This window comes from Choristoneura fumiferana, chromosome 5 (genome assembly GCF_025370935.1).
Source record: "Choristoneura fumiferana chromosome 5, NRCan_CFum_1, whole genome shotgun sequence".
In the NCBI taxonomy this organism is placed as follows: Eukaryota; Metazoa; Arthropoda; class Insecta; order Lepidoptera; family Tortricidae; genus Choristoneura; species Choristoneura fumiferana.
Window position 1 is genome coordinate 16733781 of NC_133476.1, and position 6690 is coordinate 16740470.

Sequence of the window (6690 nt, forward strand, 5' to 3'; positions counted from 1 at the left end):
CCTATTAATGTGTATAATGTAACAGTAACTGATTTTGACTAATCATACATAAAGTACCCCAGTTTGAAATAACAACGGATAGTGACGTCACATCCGGAGTAGGAGGGCGTTGTCATTTTGTAATTATAGAATCCATAAGAAAATGATTCATTCGAAGACTGACATTCTTAGAGATAACTACCATAACTAGCAGTCACATCTTTGTGTGTATCTTAATAAAATCAAGCGCTAGAAAGTGATCAAAAGTGTTAACTAGTTTATTAATCTTAATAAACGTTATTTGAATAACGACATTTATTATTGACCACCTGATTGTTTATATCAGAAGTGGGATCATAAAGACCTAATTGCGACATGGCAGACAATTGTGAGGTAGTGAAACCCAGAAGCAGGTCCCGTCATCACGAACAAAGACATCACCGTAGCCGAGAACGGTCGTCGGGTCCTACAAACGATAATAGTGATGGGAAACGAAGTTCTCGTTCAAAGCGGCGTCGAGACCACCGAGAAAAGTCTACACGTCACGAATCCAGACAAAGAGCTCGCCACCGGAAACGGAGACGGCGCAGCAGGAGAGAAACTTCCGCGGAGTCTGCATCAAGTTGCCGCGGGGAGAAACGAAGCTCGCGGTCGAAGCGGAGGCGGTGTCATCGTGAGGGTTTACTGTCACCACATAAGTCTGGTACAACCAACGGTAATCAACCACCAAATATAAGAGAAACAGAAAAGGCGAGTAATTTTTTTTTCCTTGACAATTTCTTTTATTTTTTTCTTCATTCTACCCTTTTTCTGACAATCGCTCCAAATTACTTTTATGTTTTGTGTTTTGTTTGTAGCTCTTTGGCAAGGAATTTGCCATGTTGTAGGTATGATCTTATTTTACTTAAAATTTTCATGTGCCAAATACCGTAAGTAGATAAATTAAATTTATAAACACTGCAGAATCAGTAAAAGTAAAATAGTGTAAAATACTGTGGGTACAGCCGTAAAAAGAAACGAACCTTTTTTTTATAATTCTCGTAGTTAAATTTCGTTCTTTATTATGTCTTGCCTATACCTATATGATGTATTATAATATAGGTACTCCCAAATTTCGTATGGTTATTGGGAGGAGATAATAAGACTCGCAAAAATATCAATTCCAGCGACATGCGACGGTAGAGATGAAGGCACTTTCACGCGAAGCCTCAGCGTCTGGGGCACGCGCAGGTGTCGGGTTGACGCCGCCGCCGCAGACGGTCGCGCAAGCTGTGGAGCAGCAGGCGACGGGGTCAGCGGAAGCACTGGATACGACAGCGGTAGCTTCACACACTCACAGTGAGGTACCCAAGAATAACGTACAACCGAGTTTAAGTGATTTTGCGTTATTTTTTCAAAGTTTGTTAAATTCCAACACACATAAAATATCGTACGACAAAAATATTATTCCTAATTTTGACCCTGCACAAAAGAATCAAAAGGTTGAGAACTGGATCGCGAAAGTAAACGAATGCGCTAAAATCTATAACTGGACAGACGAACAGACTTCACATTTTGCTTTACCTAAATTAGCTGGCTACGCCAAGAAATGGTACGAGGGGCTCCAGTCTATACTTATGACCTGGGCTGAGTGGCAGCAGAGGTTGTTAAGGGCATTTCCTTCTGAAACCAATTACGCTGCGTTATTAATGGAGATGTTAGATAGATGTTTGAAATTTGGGGAGTCGGTCGACGAGTACTACTATGATAAGATGATTTTACTAAATGCGTGTAATATTACAGGTAAACAAGCTGTTGATTGTTTAGTGTACGCTATAGATGATAGGATCTTGCGGTCAAGCGCCATGTCAGCGCGATTAACTGATCCCGAGGAGTTGTTTAAGTTTTTAAAGGATTTTAGTAAGGAAAGTAATCTAAGGGCGGCTAAACGACCAAGTACAAGCGCTTCCAATGAACTAATCTGTTTCAAATGTAACAAACCTGGGCACCGTAGCGTTAATTGCCGCAGTGCCAATATCAAGGAGGTAACATGTTATAATTGCAAAGAGAAAGGGCATGTATCAAGCAAATGCACCAAACCTCTCAACAAATGTGATAATTGTAATATTATTGGTCACAAATCCGCAGATTGTTTCCGCAACAAGTCTATTAATAGTAATAATAATAACAAAAGTTCTGATAAAAAGACCATGTTTGCTCAAAGCCATAAGCCTGATTCAAAATTCTATAAACAGGTCCTTATAAATACTTCAATTCCCATTAAATGCTACATCGACTTTGGAAGCGATTGTACGCTGGTCAGACAAGATATTGTTGACAGTCACTCATTGCCAAAATTTGATAATGACTTGCCAATAATTCGGGGATTTGGTAACAATTCATACACACCTACAGGTCGAACCAAGTTTTCACTAACTATAGGCGAGATTACAGCTGACGTAGATGCATACATTGTTGACTCTTCTGTACTGACTGAAGGATTATTAGTAGGGCAAAACTTTACGGAAAGACCTGAAGTTGTAGTAATAAAAACACATGAACGACTTGACATACTTAGACGTGACATACGAACAGACCTGGCAGAGTTGCCTAATAACATTGAACCAGCTGTCCCCAAAGTTGTACTTAGAATCGTAACTGATACTAGTGTGAATGGATTTGAGTTTGTAGAATGCAAAAGTATTGAACAAAAGGATTGCGATGTGTTCGTTGAGGATAGTTCACGATATCAGAAAAATATGGAATACTGCGTCATAGGTGGAGTATATAACGTTCATGATGGCGATTGCAAAATCGCTGTTTATAACTATTCAGCAGCACCTGTAACATTGGAAGCTGGTTCATTATTTGTACGTGCTAACGTCATATCGGCTTTAGAACCTCCTACGAATTTACGTTCAATCACTTGCAACCGCATAATAAACCAGTCTGCTCTTGTTCCTTTAGCGGTGAGTGATATTAACATGAACCCCAAGTTGTCTGCAGAACAATCAAATGCCCTAGTTCAATTAGTTAATAAATATAGGGTATGTTTTGCGCAAAATCTATCAGAGTTAGGGTGTACAGATGCTTCAGAAATGGTCATCGAGCTTGCGGACCAAACACCAGTCGTATACCGACCATACAGGCTTAGTTATACTGAGAGACAGACCGTTAGAGATATGGTGACTGAACTGATACAAAATGACATTGCTGAGGAATCAAACTCTCCATACGCAAGTCCTGTCATATTGGTTTCTAAGAAAAACGGTGGGCACAGACTGTGTGTGGACTTTAGGGCATTAAACCGAAAAACAATTAAGGATCATTATCCAATGCCTAGGATTGAAGATCAGTTAGATATGCTTAATGGAAATAAATATTACTCTAGCTTAGATCTAGCCAGTGGGTATTACCAAATACCAATTCGTAAAGACTGCAGGCCATATACAGCGTTCATAACTCCTGATGGGCTATATCAATTTAAAAAGATGCCTTTGGTCTTGCTAATTCTCCGGCAGTGTTTCAGCGCACTATTAATAAAGTTTTAGGCAATTCTCGATTTAACTCCACTCTCGCTTATATGGACGATATTTTAATACCCGGAAAAGACTTTGCCGAACAACTACAGAGATTAGAAAACGCGTTTCAGTTGTTAAAGGAAGCCGGACTAACTTTAAATTTACAAAAATGCAATTTCTTGCAGGAAGAGTTAGAATATTTGGATATGAAATAAGCGAGAAGGGTGTTAAACCAGGAAAGCGAAAATTATAGCTGTTCAACGTTTTCCGACACCTAGTAACGTACACGAAGTGAGGCAATTTATGGGGCTAGCCAGTTATTTTAGAAAATTTATGAAGGGATTCGCTCTCATTGCCAGACCCTTGACAGATTTGACCAAAAAGGACTGTACCTGGTGTTGGGGAACTGAACAGGAACAGGCTTTTCAACAACTGAAAGCGACCCTTACACAACGACCCTTGTTAGGCATTTACGACCCTACACGGGAAACTCAGATTCATACTGACGCCAGTAAGTATGGATTAGGAGGCATTTTAATGCAACGAGATCCCATCACAGATATCTTGAGACCAATAGCTTACTTTAGCCGTAAAACAAGTGTGGAAGAACAAAACTACCACGCATACGAACTCGAAACGTTGGCAGTAATCAGTTCGTTTCAGCGGTTTCGGGTCTATTTGGTAGGAGTCAAATTCACACTTGTTACGGACTGTAGCGCGTTAAGAGCCACATTCTCTAAGAGGGATCTGATTCCCGTATAGCACGTTGGTGGATAGCGTTGCAGGAATTCGATTTCGATATTCAGTACAAACCAGGACATACAATGTGCCATGTTGATGCCCTCAGTAGGAACCCTCAGCCTTGTGGATCGGATGTTAGCCAGGACCCGATACCCACTGTATTAAGAATAACTCAGGAAGACTGGCTATTGAGTTTACAACTGGAGGATAGTGAAATTCAGCGTATACGCAAAATTTTAGAAAACAAAGAGTATTCCGATATAAAAGGACAATTACGTAACTAAGGTAACAAATTGTTTAGAAAAGTAGGCAATGAATTAAAGTGGGTGGTGCCAAAAACAGCCAGATTCCAACTTTGCAGGTTAATCATGACGATATAGTCATTTTAGTATTGATAAGACGTTAGAGAAAATCAAACAAGATTTTTTTAAAATGAGACGCTTCATTAAAACGTTCGTTCATGTATTGAATGCGCGTACAGTAAGGAACCAAGTGGCCCAAAAGAGGCTACTGCATCCGATTCACAAAGTTGACAGCCTTTGACACGGTTCATATTGACCACTTAGGGCCCTTTGTGCGAAGCGCAAAGGCCACTCATATCTCCTGGTATTAGTTGACGGGTTCACCAAATTCAGCTTACTCAAACCACTTCGAAACCTGAAGTCCAAGTTAACGATTCGCGCTTTAGAAGACATTTTACAACGTTTGGTTACCCTAGTAGACTAATTTCGGATCGTGGCACTTCGTTTACTTCTAAGGAATTCAAAAAGTATTGTGATCAATCCAAAATAAGCACATTCTTAACGCAGTATGTACCCCTCGCGCTAATGGTCAAGTAAAGATATAATAGGACCATACTTGAACTTAACGGCGTATTCAGATAAGTTAGGAGAAAGAAATTGGGACACGGTGTTAGGTCAATTACAGTGGGGTTTAAATAATACGCTTAATAAAGGATATAGGCAAGGCCCCTTCAGAGGCAATGTTGGAGTCAAAATGCTCAGTAAAAGGGGACAATACTTTTGCAGAAATATTAACTAATACGCGACAACTGGTTCTTTAGATGATATAAGATCACAGATAAGTACAACATTGAGAAAGATCAAATGGCTCAGAAAAATCGTTATGACAGGCGTAAAGTAAACTAGAGTTACAAAGAAGGGGAACTCGTTAAAATATGAAACCAACCCTGGGAATGATGGCCAAGTAAGAAATTGCTTCCAAAATTTACAGGTCCATTCAGGGTTACTAAAGTCTCGATAATGACCGATATGAATATCAAGTATAGTAGGGTCTAATATTACTCAAAGGAAGTATTGCAATATATGGGCGGCAAGATCGTATAAAACCTTGGATTACGACTCAATAGATATAGTAGTGACTCTGACTCAGACTGTAGCAGTAATGATAACTGAATCGATTTTTTTGTGCACGGTTAAATTGTCAATAAAGGAAAATACAGTGCCTTTGTCTGATTACTGTAATACTTCTCTGTGTATGGATAAATTCATAATAATGTGTAATCGATGTGTAATTGTATAATTAAGGAGATTCAATCATGTTGCAGTAATGATAGTAAATGTACTGAAAGAGTTAAAGAACATAACTTATTTCATTGTAGCAGTATTTAAGTGTAATTACGATTAGCTACAATATGCCATATTGCTTTCGGAACTATTATAATATATTGAGACAGTGATGTAAAGAACTGGATATTCAGAATGTAACATAGTAGTATGATTAGTACCGTTAGTATTGAGTATGGTTAGTATGGTTAGTATGGTTAGTATGTTAGTATGTTAGTAGGTGAGATGGTTAGTATGGTTAGTATGGTTAGTATTGTGAGAATGAGTAGCACTCGGAGATAAGAGGTTGATGACGATTTTGAATAAACCAAGAATTGTTTGTAACGGAGTTATATCACTTATATTGTTTAGTAATTATGTCATCATTAATGGTGATAGATTCATTGATGATGTCAAAAGTATTATATATAACTTGTATTCGAGGAATTTAAGTAACGTTAAAAATTGTACAAATGTGTAGTATACATATAAGTTTGAGGACAAACTTAGGGTCAGGAAAGGCCGAAGTTAAAAATCAGTATAAACTATACATATAGTATGTACATTAATGTGTATAATGTACAGTAACTGATTTGACTAATCAATACATAAAGTACCCAGTTTGAAAGAACAACGGATAGTGACGTCACATCCGAGTAGGAGGCGTGTCATTTTGTAATTATAGAACCATAAGAAAATGATTCATTCGAAGACTGACATTCTTAGAGATTAACCATAACTAGCAGTCACATCCTTTGTGTGTATCTTAATAAAATCAAGCGCTAGAAAGTGATCAAAAGTGTTAACTAGTTTATTAATCTTAATAAACGTTATTTGAATAACGACATTTTATATTGACCCTGATTGTTTATACATGCTATAGCGAGGTAACACAAAACTTCATA